The following is a 24,145-nucleotide window of genomic DNA, read 5'->3' as shown; positions in this document are numbered from 1 at the left end:
TGGTAATTTTTTTTTTATTCAATCCTGTTGATTTCTTCTCTGATTTTAATTATTTCCCTTCTCCTACTATATTTGGGTCTGGTTTGCTGCAGTTTTTCTAGATCCTTGAGATGAATTGAAAGTTCATCTATTTGGTGCCTTTCCAATTTTTTGATGTAGGCACCTACTGATATAAACTTTCCTTTTAACACTGCTTTTGCTGCGTCCCATAAGTTTTGGTATGTTGTGCTGTTATCCTCATTTACTTTCAGAAAATTTTTGATTTCTCTTTTAATTTCTTCTATGACCCATTGTTCATTCAGGAGCATGTTATTCAATCTCCATGTGTTTGCATACTGTCTAGGGATTCCTAAGTTGCTAATTTCCAACTTCATTCCTTTATGGTCTGAGAAGCTGCATGGTATGATTCTAATTCTTTTGAATTTGCTGAGACTTGCTTTATGGCCTAGTATGTGGTCAATCCTAGAGAAGGTTCCATGTACTGCCGAGAAGAATGTAAATGCTTTCTGTGTAGGATGAAAAGTTCTGTAGATATCTGTTTGATCCATTTGGGCTATAGTGTCATTTAAATCTACTTTCTCCTTGTTGATCTTCTGTCTTGTTGATCTGTCTATTTCTGAGAGTGGAGTATTGAAGTCCCCCAGTACTATTGTATTGGGGTCTAAGTCTCCCTTTAAGTCCCTTAACAAATCTTTTAGATAAACCGGTGCCCTGTAGTTAGGTGCATATACATTGATAATTGTTATATCTTCCTGTTGAATTGATCCCTTAATCATTATATAGTGTCCCTCTTTGTCTCTCCTAACAGTTTCTGTGGTAGTTTATGTTGTCCGATATTAAGATGGCTACGCCCGCTCTTTTTTCATTTCTGTTGTCATGGTATATCTTTTTCCAGCCTTTCACTTTCAGTCTGTATGGATCTTTGTTGGAAAGATGTGTTTCTTGTAAGCAGCGAAGAGATGGGTTTTGTTCCTTAACCCAATCAGCCAATCTGTGTCTTTTAACTGGACAGTTCAGGCCAGTAACGTTCAATGTGACTATTGATAAGTGGTAACTTTGCCCTGCCATTTGCCAAAGATACTTTCTAATATGTGCTTTTAACTTCCTGTGATCTTTTGCTGTGAGGTTTCCTTGCTTTACCTTTTTTCATATTGACGACCGTGTTTCTGTGTTTCTGTATGTAACACATCTTTAGGCATCTTTTGCAGGGCTGGACGAGTGGCGACAAATTCTTTCAATTTCTGTTTGCTGTGAAAAGTCTTTATTTCACCTTCATACACAAATGATAGCTTTGCAGGATATAATATTCTGGGCTGGCAGTTGTTCTCTCTTAGTACCTGGGCTATATCTCGCCATTCCCTCCTAGCCTGTAGTGTTTCTGATGAGAAGTCAGCTGTGAGGCTGATTGGAGATCCTCTGAGAGTAATCTGATGTTTCTCTCTTACACATTTTAGGATCTTTTCTTTATGTTTCACTGTGGAGAGTTTAATTACAACATGTCATGGTGAGGATCTCTTTTGGTCATGTTTATTAGGGGTTCTGTGAGCTTTCTGTACTAGGATGTCTCTGTCCTTCTCTAAACCTGGGAAATTTTTCTGATAGTATCTCACTAAAAAGGCCTTCTAATCCTTTCTCCCTCTCCATGCCTTCAGGAACTCCTAGAACCCGAATGTTGGGTTTTTTAATAGTATTCTGTAGATTCCCGACAATGTTGTTTAGATTTCTAATTTCCTCTTCTTTTCTTTGGTTTGACTATATGCTTTCCTGTGCTCTGTCTTCTAAGTCTGATATTCTCTCTCTGCCTCACTGCTTCTGTTTTCAAGGCTCTCAAATGTGTTTGTCATTTGATTTATTGAATTCTTCATTTCATTATGACTTCTCATCACTATCACAGTTTCATGTTCTACTAGTTGTTTCACTTCATGTTGATTCCTCCTTAATATTTTATTTTCACGAGATAGATTTTCTATCTTGTCCATTAAGGATTTCTGTAGTTCAAGAATTTGTTTTTGAGAACTTCTTAATGTTCTTATCAATTTTTTGAGATCTGCTTCTTGCATTTCTTCTATCTCATCATCTTTATAATCTTGAATTGGGGTGTCTTGTTCATTTGGGGCATCATAGTGTCTTCCTTGTTCTTGTTACCTTGGTTTCTGTGTTTGTTTGGCATTGTGGAGATATTCTTTGATTTCTTCCTGTGGTGCTTTTTCTCGTTATACTATGACTCTGGATTAAGTGGACTGTCTGCTTGGATGGATCCTTAGAGGCTGTGATGGGTGTGGCCAGAGAACTCTGGTTCTTCAGGATTAAGGGTATGCCAAAGGTGACTCACCCAGATTGTTCTCTGGCTCTGTTTTTTTGTTTTGTTTTGTTTTTTTTTTTTTTTTTTTTGTTTGTTTGTTTTTTTTTTTTTTTTGACTCAGTTGGTAAGTAATTCCGCACTACTGAGTGGAATTGAGGGTAGTTGATGTATGAAATCTGGTCCCTGTGGGTATTAGTCTGCTCTACCCCTGGGACCACACAAAGAGTTTATGCAGCCCTCAGTGTGGTCTCAAATTTCTCTGCAGTCTCTCACTGGGTTGCTCAGGTTACTGAGTTTGTGTACTCGGTGAGTTCTCTCGTCCCCCCTCAGATTTTCATAGTCTCAGTTCGTTAGCTCCACACTTTCACTAGGTGTTAACCTCCTGTTATTTCTCCCCACAAGAGTCAGGTTTTTCTGCTTGGCTAATGGCAGGCGCCACTTTACATACGTAAAATGGTGCCTGCTCTTTGTCTTGCTCGGCTTTGTAAGGTGAGTGGAGAGAGAGGCTAGTGTCCGTGCCGGTTCCCCTTATTTATTCGTATTTTTTCTCTCCTCCAGTCAGCCTGGTGAACTTTCCCCAATGGGGTTTCAGGCCTCGTTCCCTCTAGGCTCTTTCTGCCTTTCCACGCCAATGTCTTGGGTTACTGAGGTTTTTGTCTCACCTCCCCTTCCAGCGCTGGCACGCAGACTCTGCGGCTCGGCTCCCACAGCTCGGCTTCCACACGATGGGCGACCTTGCTCTCCCCGTAGGTCCTCCGTGTCACATCCACTAGATCCGGAAGAGTTTCCTCTGCAATTTTTTTTCCTGAGCTTTTTTCTGAGGGTACAGTAACTCCACTTTTATTAATCTATCTTTTCCCGGATTATTGGTGCGTGCCCTCATTATTCCGCCATCCTGGCTCCGCCATCCTTCTGGTAAATTTTAACTTGATGAAACAGTCTGCTTTCCAATCTTACATCTTCTTAATTTATCAGCGTGTATTTTTAGCAGTTACATGATTCAGTGTCTGTGTACAATGATGGCATGATTTATATTCACTTTTAAATAATCAGAAGAGTAGGACTAGAGTGTATTCATTCATTAATACATTTCTAAATTGAAAGGCAAGCTGACACCTTGAAATGAGGACAGCCTGGGCACCCGCGAAGTAGTTCCAGTGGAGATGGATGGTGCTAGAGTAATGACCGGCACAAGCCAGCTAGTCTGGTTGTAGGCAAAGTCTGCGTGGCTGCCAAATCAAGAAGGGGAAGTATTCATGTTCAGCACGCAATCATGCCTCTTGTGATATACAGTGAGACTCAGATACATTTTAAAAATGTTTGGTTAATCCAGCATTTATGTAGTTCCAATATAGAATGTGTCTTGTCTTTTTGGAAAGCAAAGGGGATTTGCTTACTTATTTCATCAGCTAAATTTCTGCAGGTGAACTTTGGCAAATAAAGGCCAACATATTTATTCCTGAAGTGACTTCTGCATAGCTCACTGATGAGCATTGGAAAAATCCTCTGGACTGGCCTGGGAAGTGCATTTCCTGTGTGCAAGAAGAAGTCTTGCACCAGCCATAATAAGCATTTTACAAGGCTTGGAGATTCTCTGGGAAAAGCTCATGTCACATAGAAAGCAGCCAAAAATGGTCATCTTTTAACTACTACAGTTTACGTACATTATATGTGGAGATACATCCTAGGAGGCGAGATTTTGCTTACATATTTTTACTTTGCTTTTAATTCTATTTTTTTCTGTGTGTGTGAAAGCCTATTTCGCTTCATATATTAGGGTCACTGTCACCTACCATTATTTTACAAACCAGTGTTTTCTCATGTTCTCGCTATGTGGTAATAGACTTTAATTCTTTAAAAGGAGTCATTTTAGATTTGGCTTTACAGTTTTTTTCCTTTTATCTTACTTCATTACCTTGTTTTGTGACTAATTTCATTCTATCCTATTCCAATGTAAAAGCCATTTCCCTTTCACTGAATTTTACTGCTTAATATATTTTTCTTCTCACCACAATTCAGTTAAAATATTTTCATTTTCTATGATATGCATACTTCAATAAGTTCATGGAAAACTGAAATTAAGTTTATTTCAGTATAATGTTCAAAACCATAATATTTTCATGATATGTACTACCATAACCAATTTAATAAAGTTAATATATCCTTACTTTATATATGTACTTTTACTCTGAAAACTTTTAATGGAGGGGTCGGTGCTGTAGTTTAGTAGGCTAAGCCTCCACCTGCAGTGCCAGCTTCCCATATGGACACTGGTTCGTGTCCCAGCTGCTCCTCTTCCAAATCAGCTCTGGGAAAGCAATGGAAGATGGACAAAGTGCTTTGTCCCTTGCATCCATATGGGAGAATTGGAAGAAGCTCCTGGCTCGTGACTTCGGATCAGCCCAGCTCTGGGCGTTGCAGCCATTTGGGGAGTGAACTAGCAGATGGAACATCACTCTGTCTCTGTCTCTGTCTCTTTCTAACTCTGTCCTTAAAATAAATAAATAAATGAAATCCTTAAAATTTTAATGGAAAAATTAAATATACAGAGAAGTTAATATAATGATACCCGAAATATTTGCACTGTTAACAATTATTAACGTACTGCTAACATTATTACATAGGTCTTTTTATTTTGTGTTTTATTAAGAAATTCACCTTTGTGTTTTATAAACTGAAGTTTTTTTTAAAGGTTTTGTTTATTTATTTGACAGGTAGAATTACAGGCAGTGAGAGAAAGAGACAGAGAGAAAGGTCTTCCTTCCTTTGGTTCACTCCCCAAATGGCTGCATTGTTCGGAGCAATGCTGATCTGAAGCCAGGAGCCAGGAGCTTCTTCCCGGTCTCCCATGCGGGTGTGAGGGCCCAAGCACCTGGGCCATCTTCTGCTGCTTTCCCAGGCACAGCAGAGAGCTGGACTGGAAGAGGAGCAGCTGGGACTAGAAACAGTGCCCATATGGGATGCTGGCGCCGCAGGCAGAGGATTAACCTAGTGAGCCAAGGCGCTGGCCCACTAAAGTTTTTTTAAAAAACACTGATTTGAAAGTCAGAGTTAGAGTGAGAGAAAGAGAGAGAGATCTTCTATCCACTGGTTCACTCCCTAAATGTCTGCAATGGTCAGAGTTGAGCCAGGCTGAAGCCAGGAGATTTTTCTGGGTCTCCCTCATGAGTGGTAGGGGTCCAAGCACTTGGGTCACCTTCCACTGCTTTCCCAGGAGCACTAGCAGAGAGCTAGGTCAGAAGTAGAGCAGCCAGGATATGAACTGTCACCCGCATGGGAATGCCACTTCGCAGGCAGATCATTAACCCACTGTGCCACAACACCAGGCTGTAAACTAGTGATTTATACAAACTTTGTTCTTGGCCTTATGTAATTTGGTTCTAAAACATGTTTGTTTTCTAATAAATCACACCAGAATCTCATGTTTGTATTATAATATATACCATATAAATACTAAAATGAAAGCTTGCGATTTTAGATTTTAGAGTGTTTCCAGAAACAGAAAAGGACATTTGAAAATGGCATATAGTTAAGAAGAAATAAGGATCCCAAAGGGATGTGTTTCTTAAGAGATACACAATATATGGGGCAAAACCCAACAGAAATGAAAAGAATCATGTTGATTCCAGACTCATACCTTGAATTTCTATACAAAACTTTCATAATAATAAAGAGATGACCATAAGAGACAAACAACATGATCAGCCAACTCATTCTTAGGGATCACAATAGAACAACACACCCACAATGAGAATATATACCAAAGTACACCCAGAAAGCCCATTAGATATAATTATGTTCCATTTTTCAACTTTCAATAAAGTTAGGAGATAGATCAGTTACAAAGATACACTAAAAATGAACACAGTCACACAAAGAAATTAATATATTTCTACATAACATTGCTGAAAATTAAGATTATAAAATTTTAGCTAGGTGAACTATATATGTGTTTTGGCATGCAGCTAAGCCACGGCTTAGAAAAATATTATAAATTTCTGAAATTAAAAATCTTGCTAAGTCTTCCTTACAGTAGTCAAGACAAAAAGATGAGACCAAATTATGTCAACAATGAGAAGAACATCATCATGTATTCTGTAGGTATAAACGAATAATTACAGAAAACTGAAATAATGGAAAATTGTGAAATAAATCTGACAAAATGAGAAAATTCCTTGAAAGATACAAAATATCATATCCAAAGAAATGTCCCAAATAATGTATTTATCAAATATATTCAATGCACAAAGATCAATGTCTATTAAGAAAACTTTAGAACAGTTAAATTCTTCCAAACAGGTGCAACATAAGTACAACCCATAAATACAGTGATCATACGATCCTCATGTTCATTTATGCTGAAAAATTCCAATTATATAACTGCTTTAAGGAAGCTCAGCAAAGCATCAGAAAATGAAGGAAGTTATTCAATTGAGGAAGACAATCAACTGAATGAGAAATTTAAGTAATTGAAATAATAAAAATTTTAGACATGAAAAATGCTGGAGAGAGCACCAACAACAGAAGTTATGAAAGGCAAGCTATTAGAACATATGCCCCAAACAAAACAATAAAAAAGGATGAAGAAATAGGGTGGGACTTAAGGGATAGCATCAAATGGGCCTTTTTTTTTTTTCACAAATTACTGGCATTCAAGAGGGAGAAAAGAAAGATAAATGGGTAAAAAATAGCTTAAAGAAATAGGAAATTTTCCAAACCTTCAACTGATGCAACAGAACCGCAGAATACCATGAGATTAGTCTGAGCAATTACACACCAACAAATTGCATAACTTAGACGAAATGATAAATTCCTAGACACTTAGAACTTATCACAACTTTAAAAACAAAGAGATAGAAAACCTTAACAGACCCATAATGAACAGAGTGAATCACCAACAAAAAACCTGCCACCAAACAAAAGCCAATAACTTGATGGCCTCAATTCTGAATTCTGTCACGTAAAGCACTAATCAAAGTCCTAAAATTCTTCCAAAAAGTTCAAGATGAGCACATACGTCCAAACTCATTTTATGAGGCCAGCACTAGTCTGACACCAAGGCCAGACAAGGTCACTACAAAACTAAGAAAGGGAAAGGGAGGAATGAAACTACAGTACAGCATCTCCAATGAACATAGATGCAAAAATTCAACAGGAAATTAGCAATCCAAACTTGAAAACATACTAAAAAGATCATTTCCCATAATAAAATAGACTTCATCCTAGGGATGCAAGAATGGGTCAATAGGCAGGCATCTATAAATGTGATACACCATTTTGAAATAATCAAGGAAAATAATCATTTCACAGGTTATGGAAACAATCTGATAAAATTCAATTTCTTTTCAGGATAAAAAGAAACCCTCACTAAAGTGGGTATAGAAGAAACACACTTCAATCTAATGTCCATGTGACAAACTCACAGTTCCTGCATACATGGTAGTGAAAAGTTGAAAGCTTTTCCTCTAAGACAAAGGTGCCCACTCTTGTCACTTCTCCTTACATAATTAGAAATCCTAGCCAGAGAAGTTAGACAAGGCAAGTAAACAAAAAGCATCCAAACTGGAAAGGAAGTTGTTACATTGACCCTATATGTAGAATAAATGATTTAATATAGAGAAGAACCTAAAGACTTCACCAAAAACGTCCTAGAACCAAGAAACAAATTCACCAAAGTTACATAATATGCAATTACACACACAGATCAGCAGTATTTCTTTCTATGCACTAACAATTAACTATCTCAAAAATCAATCAAGCAAATGGTACCCATTTACATTAGCTACAAAAATACTTAGGAATAAAATTCAATAAATAATAGGTCTGTAATGAAAACTATAAAAACACTTATCAAAGAATGAACACTACATTGCACCCTACAAGAACAGTTCAAATATTACCTGTAAACCCCACAGGAAAAAAAAGAACCAGATCATTTAAAAAAAAAGAAATTAATGATATAAATAGATATCCTATATTCATTGATCCGAAGAATATTAATATACTCACACTATCCAATGTGACCTACAGATCCAGCACAAGACTTGTCAAAACAAAAGTGACATTCTTCTCAGAGAAAACAGTCATAAAATTGGTGTGGATTCAAAGTAGATTCCAAATGCTAGCACTTGCATAAAAACAAACACATATACCAGTCGAACAGAATAAAGAAATAAATCTACACATTTACAACCAAGTAATTTTTTACCAAGTTTCCAAGAACACACAAAGAAGTCTCTTTAATAAACAGTTGTGGTAAAACTGCATATACACGTGCAGAATGAAACTAGAACCAGCCGGCGCCGTGGCTCAATAGGCTAATCCTCCACCTTGCGGCGCCGGCACACCGGGTTCTAGTCCCGGTTGGGGCGCCGGATTCTGTCCCGGTTGCCCCTCTTCCAGGCCAGCTCTCTGCTATGGCCAGGGAGTGCAGTGGAGGATGGCCCAGGTGCTTGGGCCCTGCACCCCATGGGAGACCAGGAAAAGCACCTGGCTCCTGGCTCCTGCCAGGATCAGCGCGGTGCGCCGGCTGCAGCGGCGGCCATTGGAGGGTGAACCAGCGGCAAAGGAAGACCTTTCTCTCTCTGTCTCTCTCTCTCACTGTCCACTCTGCCTGTCAAAAAAAAAAAAAAAAAAAAAAAAAAAAGAATGAAACTAGAACCTTATTTAACACCTGTTAAAAATCATCTCAAAATGGAATGAATATTAAATTTAAGATCTGAAGTGAGGAGAGGAACACACTGAAGGAAAGCACCAGGACATTGGTCTGGGCACCAGTTTTTTAAATACAAACCTAAAACCACGAAGCAAAAATAGACCAATGGGATCATCTCAAACTAAAAACTTTCTGCAATGTAATGAACTAGGTGAAAAAACAACCCACAGAATAGGAGAAAAATATTTGTAAATCATACATCTAAGAAGGAACTCTAATAAAGGAAGTAACATGTATGATCTACCTATGTACTACTGGGTCCACATATGTACAATGGAAATTAAACCACTGTATCAAAGAGACAGTTGCACTGTCATGTTGATTGCAGCACTATTCACAGTAAGTAGCCAAGATACTAAATTAACCTAGAGGCCCACTGATGGTGGAATGGCTAAAGAAAGGATGTGCATTGTGTATACACAATGAAATAGCCACCCATAAAGCATAACATAATGGAGGACATTATTTTAAATGAAATAAGCCAGGCACACCAAGACAAATGCTTTATATTGTCATTCATCTGCTGAAGCAAAACTAGTTGAGTTCCTAAAAATGGGAAGTAGAGTGGACACTACAGGTTGGGAAGCCTACAGGGGAAGTGAGGACAGAGGCAAGGTGGATAACGGGAACCAGAATACAAATTACATAGGATAAATATGCTGCAGAGTTCTACAGCACTGTAAGGCGATCGTGGTTTATATTAAAGAGTAGTTCTTGCAAAAAAACAAAGACAAGGACTGCAAAGATTCCCAATATAAAGATGCTATTTACCCTAATTTGACCATTAGATAATACATACTATTACCACACTGTAACCCATTATCACACTGTAACCCAGAAATGTGTGCTATTACATATGTCAGCATAAAATATTTCTTGAAAAATAATGGGCAAAGAACCCAAATAGACATTTCTGAAAAAAAAAAAGAGAAGGAAATTTCCAATAGGCATGTGAAAGATACTCAGCATCACCAATCAAAACCACAATGAAATGTCATCTGTCCTCTCAGGATCTACTACAAAAGATGAGACAGAAAACATTTGGTGAGAATGTAGAGGAAAGTTGGTAAGAATGTTAGTGTGAATGTAAATTTATGCAACCATTGTGGAAAATAGCACAGAGGTTCTTTGAAGGCTAAAAATTGGAACTATCATTGCCATGACTGTGTGTACTTTAATATCCAAAAGAAATGAGTATGTCCAAGAGATACTTGCCCTCCCATAATTGGCTACTCTAGCCTTTCCACGATGCATGTTTATTTCAAGCAAGTATGTAGAATTTCATCTGTCAAGAGTGTAATTAAAATTTTTAAATTATGGAACACAAAAAATGCTAACTTTTTTCACAGTATAAGAAGTAAAACAATCCATGATGTTAAAGTTTCATTAAAACTCATCAAAATTTCCTATAAAAATATAGAGGTAATAGCTCTCAAAGAGTAAAAATAAAAACAAGCTCAATTTTTGACAACTCATGTTAATTATAGAGAACACTGCCAAAATTAGAAAAATATTTTAAAACCTCATTTAACGGTTTATTATTAGTTTTGGATTTTAATTCCATTAGATATTCTCTCCCACTCCACAGTCATGCCAAGATGATCCTGTTTTTTGGTAATGGTTTCAGTGTCTAAATCCATTTCCTGTCTCTCTGCCTATTCTTTACTTCTAAAACTACTATGACAGAACACTTTGGGGGGTTTTCAATCTAGTGTTCAAGGTTGTAGGTCTTGCAGTTTTTTCCCTCCTTGTATCTCTTGAGATCCGTCTATGTTTTCAGTGAATTCCTCAATGCTATCTTCAGATTCATAAATTCCCTTTGTGATCAGTGGAGTTCCTCCCACATGTTCGTTTTTAATTCCAAAGGCCTTACATATAGCTATATGTATATTTGATTTGAGGCTACCTAATAATTTTCTGTTTTATTTTTCCCTTTTACAGTTTCTTTTTTCTGTAGTTATTATCACTCCCTGTAAATCTGTCAGATTTTTAAAAATAAAAACATCTTCAAGGTTTTTGTGGTACTCTTTATGTTTTATTGAGTAGCAGTTTATTCCTAACTACTTAATTTATATTAGTGCTATATTAGAATGAATTGGGCTAATTTTATGCAAAAACATAGAGAATAACAATAAGATTGGTGAAATCTGCCCAAACATTACAAGCAGCGTGCTCAGAAAGAAAAACCAGAAAATAATTCCCTAAAATGCAGCTGTAACATTTGTTAACAATGTACAGCCTTTTCAAAAATGGAAAAAATAAATAAATAAAAATACAACAGGCTCTGAATAGCCAAGTCCTGGAAGTGCAGACCTCCAAAGTAAGTTACAAATGTAGTAAAGCCACACCCACCCAGTCCCCTTTGCAGTGTTCAGCACTGCTGCGTCACCAATGATAACTGGACGTCTTTCTTTACTTCACAAAGTAGAAGAAGGTGTCTGACACTATTGTGAAATCCTCCTCTTGGCAGGCACAGTTTGTCGGAGAGTCAGAACTTCGGAGTGCTGGCCAATAGTCTGGGCAGACAGCTTGAACGTGTCCATGACAAGGCCAGATGTAACAAGTCTGATATATTGGGGTCTCAGAAGTAAGCAACTGCAGTATTTGAACGACACTCATGTGAAAGCAGGCGTGTTTGACACTTTAATAGTTTCATGTATACTAGCATCTCGTTTTAAATATTTGGTAGCTTATCATATTCTGTATCATTTGTAAGTTTAAGAGTTTTATAAAATTACAGCATCCAGCGATGTTTCATATAGCCAATATATTTAGACAGATTCTATTTGACTAAAATAATGCACTTTGTTTCCATCAGTGTAGTCACTGACTTTGGAATCTGTGACCAGGCTGAAAAATCAATTACAATTGGATTTTAGAATTAGATAAGCTTTTATTTTGTGGTTGCCTAAAATTCTAATTGCAATGGGTTTTTAATAAACTGTTTCCTGCCTGCCAGCAAAATAATTATATTTTCCCTGGCGAATGAATGTGTTTTAAATGTTTTCAGGATATTCATGGGATTCTCATAGGTTTACTGCTCATACTTTACTGTGTAACATAGTGTTACATTGTCTTTGAAGATGAAATGAATACCACTGTTGGAAATATTGAGTAGTACAGGAGGGGAAAAATGAAACCCTACTCTGCCTGAGTTCCTACCTCTTCATTTTGAACAGCTTTTCTTCTGCTTGCTGTCCTGATCCATTTATTGCATCATTTTTCTATAGGTTAAAAAAATGCCACTCCTCATTTATGAATAGGATACTGGAAAAAAAAGGCATTGTTCAGTGAAATGCCCATCAAGATGTTTTGTTCAGTTCTCACTGAGGTTGGCCTCTCTCTGGACACACTGAGCAAAAAGACTACAGTAAGGAAATCTTTCACAATCAGAATTCAAAGCAAGGGCCTAGTATGGCACCTTTGGAAATCATTTTCTGCCTTTTATGATTCAATCCATTTGGGCTATCCTGTTGTGAGTTTAAAGGGCTATTTTCCATATATATTTTCATATATGTATATGTTTTCCATATACATAGATATGGAAAAATATATACAATATATATGGCTGTCTAGTAGTACTATCTTCTTGCCTAATGTATGGGGATTAATATCCCACATGCTGATGTTAACATTTCCTCCCACAGACATGCACAGTTGCTCTTGGAAGAGGATGCCCCTCTACCCTGTATCTACTCATACTGAGCTCTCGTGCCAGAAACACAACCCATGGCATTTGCTTTCACCCTCACTCCTAACAAATAAGGAAGTCACTATTAAAATCTCCATTTGTAGAAATGAAAAAAAAAGTCGCTTTCAGAGATGAAGTAACTTGCTCAGGGTCGTTAATCTAGTAGCAGCCGCATAAATTGAGATTAACATCCACGTCTGTGTTATCGCAGCACAGCTCTGTGCTCACCGGGATGCGGGAGGAATGCAATCCTGTGAGTTCTCCTCCTAAGGATCAGAGGACGCCTCGAGACAGCTTTGTGTGGTGGTTTAGGGCACGGTTTCCTCTCAAGCCATGTGTGGGATTCTTGTTTGAACAAACCAGATCTAAAACTTCTGTAGAGAAAAGGGAGAGGAGTTGCGTACAGATTGGCTACCGCAGATCACTAAGGAATCACTTGTTTTCTTAGGTGGATCATGCTGTTGTGGATGGGTGAGAGCGTCCCAGCCTTAGGAAAGCATGCACAAAGCACACAGGGATGGAATATGTCGTTGGCAGTTCCGAATGCTTACGACTACATACATGCACAGATATGCACACAGCAAATATGGTAAAATGCTGACAGGTCATAAGCATGCACTTCTCATGCAATACTTTCCATTTTCTATGTGTTTACAATTTTTCACAATATAAAATCTGGCAGAAGGAAAAGTAGAGGAAAAAGAGAAGTTAGAGAAGAGAGGAAGGAGGAAAGGATGGAAGGAGGGAGGGGAGGGAAGGGAACTGGAGGGAATGAGAGGGGAGGAAGAAGGGGCGAGAGCAAGGGGAGTGTTAAGGAGGAGAGGAGACAGGAGGCGGCGATAAAGAAGAAACATTAGATAGCTGTCCCTAAAGTCACACTGTTCTCAAAGAACAGTGTTCACCGTCTGTTAATTGGGCATAATGCTACTCACATGTGGGGGCTACAAAATAATGAGGGCACTTTAAAAATTCATGGAAAATGCTTACTATACAAAGGTACATAAAGATTTCAAAAATTTTTGTACCAAAGTGCACTTTTAATTCCATTTCCCATGAATTTTTTGAACTTCCTTTGCATATCTTAATTATTATGCAAATGCTCAAAACATTAAGATGTGACTATCATTAGAATCTTCTCTGTGTTTGTGTATTTTCTGGAACCTTTGGGGAACCGATCTCGAAAGATCCTTAAAAATGAAATCAAAGTAATATTAATGTAACAATGACTGTGGCAAGGTTTTGTTTTCTGATGAACATATTATCTAAAGACTATCAAAGTTGATGGTGTTTATAATCTGCGTGCAAAAATCAGTAATTCCACCTAGAGTTTCTACAACCATCTAGGTGTAACCCTTGGGTAAGCAAGCTTCATCGTTAGGAAACGGAGGTGAGTCTTGAAGTGGAAAGCTGCTGATTCCAGAGGAAGCATTCACGAGTGGAACTGGTGGACCAGAGCAAACAGCTGAATGCAGAAATGTAAAGTCCGCGAACTCACCCTGTACAAACAAGTGCTTGGTTTCTGCTTGAACTTGATCACAAAGCAAACAGAATCCACATTTTCTCGCAGTACATGTATGCTGTGATATCTTTATCAACAGCCTCACCGTTTATTCTCCCATTCCTGTGTTTAGTATCATATATTTGCAAAAATCAAATAGTCACCTTTGAAATATTTCATTATCACCTATAGGAATGTATACAACTTTGTAAAAAGAGTTACCTACATTCCTAATTGACAGAATAGTCTTCCCTCTTTTAAAATTTAAGCAAGGCTTTACTTAAAAAAATCAGTTCTCTAAATATTATTCATTATGGCCAGAGATCACATACTTGTGCACCATTTTTTGTTACTGTGACTTTCCTAGTATTCATTTTGTCCTTCATTTCTACCTCCTTCTCAACAGTCCCTACGTCTTCTTTGGCGACTCAGAGGTTCTGGGTAGGTGGACGCTCCCCCAGCCCATAAGCCAGTCTAAACCAATCAGCAACTTTCATATCACTTGCCAGAGTGACTGGACTAAGGCTGAGCATGTGATCTAAGCCAGGCCAAGAGTTTGCTGGGAACGTTACGAGAGCTGCTTTTTACCTTTTTGGTGATGCGCACAGATTGCACAGGGAGCTGCTGGAAGTCATCTTAGGTTCCCAGAAATAGGCATCAGATGAAGCTGAGTTGTGGAATTTGTAACTCAGGGGTTGGAGGAAAAAAAAAAAAACAGGTCTTAAATATCATGGCAGTGCCAGATTAGCCTCATCTGAAAGTAGCCATACCTCATACCTCTGCCTATGTTATTTACAACAACATGTAAAGTCAATTTCTTCGCTGTTGGTGCTGGTGGGGTCTCAGTTCTGTTGCTGAGTAACAGAAGGGCTTTCCTTAGGTTTCTTCTGCCTGTGGGCTCTCACATAAGCCACACAGCTTCGCCTCCCATGCTATCATACAATGATTGAACCTGAGCACATGTGAAAAACTCATCAGAAGTCAGGAGGAAACCAACAACCCCAAAGCAGTCCATTTTCAAGCAATGATTTAAAAATTTATAAACATCAAAGTTTATGATTAGAAAATGAGCAGTATTTCAATGCCATGCTACCATCAACACTGCTGCTAGCACCCATTTCCCTGTGGTTTTGGATTTTTGCATGTTTCAAACCACTGTTAGCACAAGGCATGGACTTCAACATCAACTCCTAACTAGAATTCTGTTAACCAAGGCTGTGTTGTAGAAAGTGCCTAACCATTACGTAACTTGGCACTACAAACAAATATTGGCTGAATCTGAAGCCATCAAAGAGAATCTTTGATACACAATTCTAACTATGTGTCTAAGTTACTATGCATCTACTTAGGTGTATATAGCCCCTCACCGTAAGTATTTAGCATGATACCTACATATGCACCTGTAAGTGGAAGGCTGCCTCAATTTTCAGTCCCTCAGAGAGGCAGAGAAAGGTTTCTGAGAACTGGCTCTGAGTTCATTAGGATTAATTGATGCCGGCGGGCGGCAGGGGACCAAAATAGTAGAACTCAATGTTGCTTAATTTATTGAAGCATGAGTATTTTGTGGTTAATAAGGACTGAAAGACTTTTTTGTTTCCTAAGCAGAAAGCAGTTTTATTAATTCCTCTCCTTGCCTCTCTCAATTCCTCCCTCTGTTCCATCCTCAGACGGAAATCAGCCTACAATCCGTGCTGCAGCTCTAGGTGTCACACGATCAATGTGCTAACAGCCTGGAGTTCTTTCCAGTCCTCCTTGGATTTAGATCACAGGGAGCTTCCTGAGATGGGGGCAGAACGTGGACTTTCAAAGATTAGAATTTCCACTTAGCAGATACACAGGAGCCAAAACGCACAGGCCATTGAGAAGAGATAAGAAATGTATACTGTCTCCTGTGATGTCTGCCATCTCCCAGTTCAATCAAAAGCCACCTCCCCATCCAAGACACAGTTCCTGGGCTGCAGCTTTTGTTTACACAATGGACTTTGATGTTCTCAGTTTCAAGGTCTCTTTATTTTCACCGAAGTTCAGCTTCATGATTTGTTCATTAAAACACCATCAACTCTTATGTGTGAACTCTAATTTTGACAGGCCATGTGGGAGTACTATGCCATCAAGACAAGAGGGAAAAAATTATGTAGACAGACACCTTCCTACACATAAGCAAAATTTACAGAGGGACACCTGCAATGCCGAGGCCCTGGGGGTGATTAGAATCTTTGCCATTAACTGTTGGCTGCTGTCCTATCGACAGAGGCAAAAGCAGCACAATGAACATTACAGTGACTTGTCTTTAAAGTACTTCTCTAATGATAATGACACTTGAAAAACAGTGAAATGCATTATTGGTAGCTTGTCCCTCTATTCGCTTATATCAACTTCTCCAAGAATAACGTGTACAAAGTACATGGGTATACACAGATACATATACATGTAGTCTGTGTACATAGTGTGTATGTACAGCTATTTCAGACTGATATCTTGAGTGTGGTTTCTTATCTTAAATCACTTAGTTGGAGCGACTGGAATTGAGTTAATGGTATTTTTAGGAGGGCATAACATGATTGGCTTGTGATTTTTATTTCATTGTCTCCATTCTTCCCATAAATATTTATCACCGGCCAGCTCTGTGCCAGATTTGATGCTGGGTGCTGGATACACATTACATGTACTCTTCCTCTCCCAGTGCATGTAATTTTACCTAATGTTACATTTCTAAAATTAGCAAAGTAGTTTTCCAAAGTGGTTTTTTAAAGCTTTCTTCAAGTTCAGCAAGTATTCCTAATTTGCTGATCAGGGAACAGACTGAAAATGTGCTAAATCTTAAGAAACAAATGGGAGTCCAGGTTTTCTGATTTCTATACTGATGTTACTTTTGGGTGGGACAATCTCCATACAGGAGACATTTTAATATTTGTGGAAAAATGATGAAAAGTGATGGGTTTAGAGTTACCCTACTGTGTGAGTTTCCACTGCCTTTTGTGTGTACAAAGAAGTGATTTTTTGTCTCCAGCTCATTTCTGGAATCTTTTTTGTTGTCGGGCACAAAGGTAAGGGCCTAACAACATGAGCTCGAGAGCGAGGGCCTAAATCAGCCTGAGGGAGAGCCACACAAAAGGCTTGCAGCAGCTTCTGTGTCAGTGAGGGGGAATCAATAAAGAAGATTTTTAGGGAAGCCCAGGTCTCTATGTCCAAGGCTTCTGGAGATATATTTTCCTGAATGTGACACTGTAGAGTTGAAATTCATGCAGCCATGGATCCTAATCAGCTACAGACAGTGGAGGAGAAGTTTGTAAAGCAGCAGGTTAAGAGGAGGTCAGAAGGCATTGGAGCGCGGGAGTCAGCTGTGAGGTCCAGCAGATCCGTTCTTGCTCCAGGAAGACGCCAGGCCATCTCCATCTCACACGAGAGCAGTAGATGCAAGGCCGGCTCTAAGGGGCCAGTGCTGGCCGTGGACTGTGTCTAAGTTGCTTGCTTGGCCAAGTTTTGAAAGCTCCCCATCCTCACCTGTTTTTTTGACAGGCAGAGTGGACAGTGAGAGAGAGAGACAGAGAGAAAGGTCTTCCTTTGCCATTGGTTCACCCTCCAATGGCTGCCGCTGCCAGCGCATCGCACTGATCCAAAGGCAGGAGCCAGGTACTTCTCCCGGTCTCCCATGCGGGTGGATGCAGGGCCCAAGCACTTGGGCCATCCTCCACTGCCCTCCCTGGCCACAGCAGAGAGCTGGATGACAGATTCCGGTGCCCCAACCCAGACTAGAACCCTGTTTGCTGGCGCCACAGGCGGAGGATTAGCCTAGTGAGCCGCGGCGCTGGCCCTCACCTGTTCTGATTCACCGAGTTTCTGACCTGACATCACTTTTCTGGCTTATGAGTATAGGTATCAACCCTTAACATATTTGCTCAAGGCCCCAACTTCAAGGATCTATGGTCCTTGGATTCGCTCAATCAGCGTATTATGTGAAGGGCATGGATCAAACGATACTTTTGTACATTACAACTGGCTATTCATGAATGCCAAGATTCTACCCAACTGCAGAAAAATCCAAAATCTCCATCTTTTGCTGCACTAATGTCGAAAGTTGCCCTGTGTCTTTACCGCGACCTTCCTGAGACTGTCCACTTTACTGCCGTCGTGTATTCCACGGTTGTCCTCTGTGTTTACTCTTCAGGCGTTCCAATGGCTGTCACCTGCCTGCATCCTGGGGCTAACAGCATCCTTTGCCACCCTTGCTCTTTTGTGTCCTCCACACAGCCGTGGAGACAACCTGTCCATCCTAGTTTTTTATTGTGCTCTCTGGTGCTTGCCGCAACTCACCAATGCTGGTTCTCTTTCAGGTATGTTAAAACCAACAACCCGGTTCCTCTTTTCTCCTTCCTGCAGGCTGTTCCTTCTGCCTGGTGTTTCCTTCTTCATGGCTTCACAAGCCCAACTTAAACTACTACTTCCTGACACGGGGACTTCCCACTGTATTTTCACTGGCAATTCTTATCAGAAGACCGATTTTAACTTAAATTGTCCCTTTCAACTCCATCTGAGCTGACCCTCTCTCCTCTCAAAGGGCCTGTGTTTCATCTCCTTCCACTTCAGATTGGCTATTGCAAACAGGTGTGGCAAGATGACTGGGAAAACGACTGTGGGACTTGTGCTGTGCTCTCTTGTTGATCTCTAGGGCTTTGTGCTGGACCCTTGGTGATCTCCATGGTACCAATGATTCCTTAGGACCCTGAGTCCAGTTCCATCAATACGTGGCTCATCCAACTGACCACTGGACTGTCAGTACCAGTACTCATGATGGAGTCTGCCGTCCCTAAAACTTGACGCCACAACGGCCTCCTTAGGCTGGGTCCAAGCTGCAAACGTTGCCACTGATTTTCCTGACACCGCCATGTCTCACACTAGGAATACGGATGTTCTGAGGTCTGGAATGCTGTTTGGAAGCTGTAGGACCGGGCTCTGTTGCAAGCCCAGGCTCATGAACACGGTTTTTGATGCTCACTAAGTCTCTCTAGCTCCTTTTTGTGTGGTTCTTTCCAAAAGTCACCATCCCATATGAAATACCCCGTGTTTACACTATACAATGATTTATCAAGAAGCCCTACACCCATATGTGCAATATTTTTTAGAAAGCATCAGTATGAGTTTAGAAACTCCTCTTTTTTTCTCAGCAAAGATTAATTTTCAAGAATGTTCCTTAGCTATGATTCAGAGGTCATTTGGGAAATCAAAATTTGAGCATGGACTCTGTGTTTGCTTTATTGCAACAATAACAAAAATGCTCTTAAGCCAACAGATGGCTCTGACTAAGAGAAAGATCGTATTCATGAAAGAGCAAAAAATAAAGCACATTACTGTATCTCAGAAATACCATCTGCATTATTTTAACAACAAATCACACAAAGATTTACAGCATTTCCATGGCCCTACCTAGATTTTTTGAAGACTGCTCACCTCAGGATGAGAAGTTTTTCTGAAAATGTTTCTGTGGTCCCAACCCTCCTTTCCCTTGTCGGTGGGAGTAACTGATGAAATCCTATGCTCACTTGGCCGGCGCTGTGGCTCAATAGGCTAATCCTCCACCTTGCGGCGCCGGCACACCGGGTTCTAGTCCCGGTTGGGGCGCCGGATTCTGTCCCGGTTGCCCCTCTTCCAGGCCAGCTCTCTGCTATGGCCCGGGAGTGCAGTGGAGGATGGCCCAGGTGCTTGGGCCCTGCACCCCATGGGAGACCAGGAAAAGCACCTGGATCCTGGCTCCTGCCATCGGATCAGCGCGGTGCGCCGGCTGCAGCGGCGGCCATTGGAGGGTGAACCAACGGCAAAGGAAGACCTTTCTCTCTCTGTCTCTCTCTCTCACTGTCCACTCTGCCTGTCAAAAAAAAAAAAAAAAAAAAAAAAAAAAAAAAAAAAAGAAATCCTATGCTCACAAACGACAGATGACACAGTGGCCTTTTGTTAGGTCATAGTGCACTTCAGAAAGGCAGCCAGGAATTGTCTTTCCATTACTTACTTAGTAAAACCAAAGTACCCTCACAAAGGAGACGCTACCAGAGACACTTGATAAGAAAAAACCACAACCATCAATTTTCCCTAATCTGGAAAGTAATAGTCTGTTGTAAGATTGATTTTTAGTTTTTGTGGACAACATGTGGAAATAGTTGTTGCACAACTGAAAGTTTGTTTTATTATTAATAAAGCACTCAATTGTTAAGAAAATCTGAACAAATTGCATTGGCTGTCAAACTATACAACAGATTAAAAAAACAGGGCAAGAAGTTAAGGACTTTAGTGCAAAAGTGAAAATTTAAAATAATTCATAGTTTTTTCCAACAAATACAGTTTAATGAATCTCTGGAATGTGATCACATGAAAAAAATTAAACCATTTCTCTAGGAAGTATTCATTTGTTCACCTTCAAACAAGCTTCTAAGTTTTTCTATTTATAGTTGACCTTGCTCCTCAAATAGCAAGACATGCAGAGGCCAAAAAAGAGGATCTCCTAGATTCATCTTAATTTTGAGAACACACACTTGGTGACACTGATTTCCATTTCACATCCATTCAAGGCCTCAAAGATTTTGAATTCCACGTCACAGCAAAGGAACTCAAGAGCAATGGCTCTTCTCACTAAACAATAGCAGAGTGTCAGGGTTCTGTTAACATGAAAAACAAACAGAAATCCACCAGTCAGGCACTGACGAATAGCAGATCACAGAGTCCTTTTAATCATGTCACTTGAAGGAAGTCTTTGTTTTTTTGTTACATCAAAACTATAAAATTACTTCATAAAATCCAAACGTACATACTCCAGATAAAAGCTACTGCATTAAGTTGTTCCCTAGTAATTGAAGCCAAATGTTTCTCAAATAATACATACAGACTGTAATTTACCTTTCTAAATTAAATCCTACACCAAGTGTATGCACCGAGCATAAAATGCTTGTTGCAGTAAAGGCTAGGATTAAAAAGAATAATAATGGGATTTCATTGATAGCTTGAAAAAGTACCTAGTATTTCTGCTATTTATGTGCTCGCCTGATAATTTATCTGGAGTCAGACCTACAAAAAGGTACACTTATGCTGACTTAAGTGGACACTTGATAAGGCGCCTGGTATACTGGGAGTACAGAGGACTCTACTCAAATATTTTCTCTTGAATGGGATGGTTCAGAGCCGTGACATAGAAACTGTCTACATTTAGCATGTTAAAGATAATTTATAATATAAGTAACCTTTAACTGCACGAAGGCATTGAGGTAAATGGATTTCCACAGATCTTTTTTTTGGGGGCAGAGGGGAGACCAATCCAGAAATTTACAGCAATTGTTCAATTTTCTGTGACTTTAAAACAATTTGTAGGCCGGCACTGCGGCTCAATAGGCTAATTCTCCACCTTGCGGCACCGGCACACCGGGTTCTAGTCCCGGTCGGGGTGCCGGATTCTGTCCCGGTTGCCCCTCTTCCAGGCCAGCTCTCTGCTATGGCCTGAGAGTGCAGTGGAGGATGGCCCAAGCGCTTGGGCCCTGCACCCCATGGGAGACCAGGAGAAGTACCTGGCTCCTGGCGTCAGATCAGCGCGATGCGCCGGCCGCAGCACGCTGGCCGCGGCGGCCATTAAAGGGTGAACCAATGGCAAAGGAAGACCTTTCTCTCTCTCTCTCTCTCACTGTCCACTCTGCCTGTCCAAAAAAAAAAAATACCTATTTGTAGGTAAAACTAACTTTGAACAACAGAAATGCAACCTTAATCAAACACTATGAGGTAACATATCCTCCTGTTCTTTTTACAAATAAAACTAGGGCGTATCACAGGGGTCCTAAATAAGAAAAATAGGTCAAAGTACAGACGCTTAAATGTTTAGGAGCACATCTTCTCAAATAACCTCCACTTGTGACTACTGAAGTTTCTAAACAGTTAATGCATCAAACTGCTGATGCTCACGGTCATAGCATCAAAGCCTAGAAATACAAAAGTTCTGCGTGGACCTAGAGGGAGAGGAGCATTATGGCAAGTTATTCCCCAAAAACCTTAGACCCAGCTGCCTTGGGAGCTGAAGAGTCCCAGCATAAAACCAAACTGAGCCCATGACAACGTTGCAAAGAAAGTGTCCTGTAAGACTTCGTACCTAAACCATCTTTGAAAACGCTCTGTAATTAAGCCAGAGCAGGAACCTTGTAAGCAAGAAATAGGCCTAAAGAACAAGACATGAATTACTTCCAACAAGGGGCAAGGTAGACCAGTAAGGAAGGCCAAGATAATCATGCTCAGTAGTTCATTTATTCATCCATTTACTTATTCATTCAACAAATATTTACTTGCTGATTTCTTACTATGTTTCAGGTATGATTCTAAGCCCTGTGAATATATCAGTGATTCATAATAAATAGATAAAACCTGCTGTCCTCACAAAGATTATATTTTACTGGTGCGAGGTAGAAAATGAACAGAAAGAGAAAAATGCACTTTGTGGCTGGCGATGATGTGCGTGGTGGGAGAAACAGTTAAGGCAGAGAAGCAGCCGTTTGGGACAGGAGTAGGATTCCATTGCAAACAGCAGAATCCAGAAACTTTCCACTGGCCTGAAAGAAGTCAGCAAGCCACGGAGACTTCTGTACCAAGAGTGCTTCAGACAGTAAGAGAAGGGGCAAAATCCTGATGCAAGGAGCTACCCAGCTGTTCCTTTTTTGCAAACCTGTTCTTTGTTGAACAGGAAGCCAGTGTGCTCAGACTGGGGTAAAGCAAGACACAGATGAGAGCACCAATGGTATAGCACCTTGACATGATACTAGGGGCCCGTTTTACTGAGTGACATCAGAGACTGTCAGAAGAGGTGGAGTAGACAAGTGAGACGCCATTTTCAGGGAACCGCAGAAAGAACAGGTTGTTAGGAGGCAAGAACAGCACTGGGGAATCTAGGTGGTGTGGTGTAGGGACAATCCAGGTGACGGAAGATGCCAGTGGGCAAGAGTAGACGAGGTGGTGAGGGGTGGTTGGATTCTAGAACAGGGTTTCTGGACCCTAGCATTACTGACATTTGGGCGTGGCTAAGTTTTTGCTGCAGGACTTCGTATGCGTCTTAGGGTATTTAGCAGAACTGGTCTTTACTACACAGATGCTCTCCACAGCCACGGTCCTCCTCAGCTGTGATGACCACAATGTCTTCCCACACTGCCAAGTATTCTCCTGGAGGAAAAATCAAGCCTGGTTGACAACGACTGTTCTAGATATATTGCATAGGCAAAGCCAAGAAGAACTGGAAAGAGATGAGCCAAGTATGATGTATTTGTTGGAAGATAAACCTTTGTCACCATGAGATAAAAAGTAGAGCAAAACAAATACTCTTGAGTGTGTTGATGGATTCTGTTCAATGAGGTCACCCAGGGACTAGCCTCCAGGGGTTGGGGAGGCAGCCATACTAAATATATCTGATGTGTTAGGTAGCTCCCAAGAAGCAAAGCCAGTTTTTATCTTGTAAAAAGGGAGGAAAAAAATCTGCAGATAGAGCAAAATCAGTTTTAAGAATATGGAGCTGTAATATGTGCTTCACTTTCCTTCAGATCTCATGGGAGAAAATCCAGCCATGTACGAATGTGTAGGTGCTGGGGATTTGAACTGCATCTCAAGCTGGGAGTCCACATAGCCAGGTCAAACGTGGAGAAGATTCAGTAACTAAGTTCAAGAACTGAAAATGGCAGTTTTTCCGTCCTTGTTGACAATGTCTCAAAAGTTTCCCAGTGTGATAAATTGGAAGGATCACACAGATGTTAAAATTGGACTATAACACATGTAAGTTGGGTACTGATACAAAGACTATTTATTTATTTATTTATTTAATTTTTGACAGGCAGAGTGGATAGTGAGAGAGAGAGACAGAAAGGTCTTCCTTTTGCCGTTGGTTCACCCTCCAGTGGCCGCCACGGCTGGCGCGCTGCGGCCGGTGCACCG

The 24,145-nt window shown here is 40.1% G+C and overlaps 1 long non-coding RNA gene across 7 annotated transcripts in view; it reads right to left on the bottom strand.

Annotated features, from left to right (window-relative positions):
• LOC127490500 (uncharacterized) overlaps positions 1 to 24,145 on the bottom strand; it is a 46,418-nt gene that overhangs the window by 21,241 nt on the left and 1,032 nt on the right. Inside the window, exons 1-3 of one of the 7 annotated variants that reach the window (XR_011389700.1) lie at positions 19,655 to 19,708; positions 14,795 to 15,158; positions 12,937 to 13,082 (exon numbers count right to left, since the gene is read on the bottom strand). The exons of 1 other annotated variant lie outside the window; for it this stretch is intronic. This is a non-coding gene — a long non-coding RNA (uncharacterized lncRNA). Of the gene's footprint in view, positions 1 to 12,936; positions 13,083 to 14,794; positions 17,715 to 19,630; positions 19,747 to 24,145 lie in introns of those variants that run through there. 5 more of the 7 variants (XR_011389701.1, XR_011389699.1, XR_011389702.1 and 2 more) reach the window with 5 other exon arrangements.

The sequence above is a fragment of the Oryctolagus cuniculus genome, chromosome 6, assembly GCF_964237555.1.
Source record: "Oryctolagus cuniculus chromosome 6, mOryCun1.1, whole genome shotgun sequence".
Classification (NCBI taxonomy): Eukaryota; Metazoa; Chordata; class Mammalia; order Lagomorpha; family Leporidae; genus Oryctolagus; species Oryctolagus cuniculus.
The sequence above is the reverse complement of the archived record's forward strand: the minus strand, read 5'-3'. Positions and strand labels throughout refer to the sequence as shown.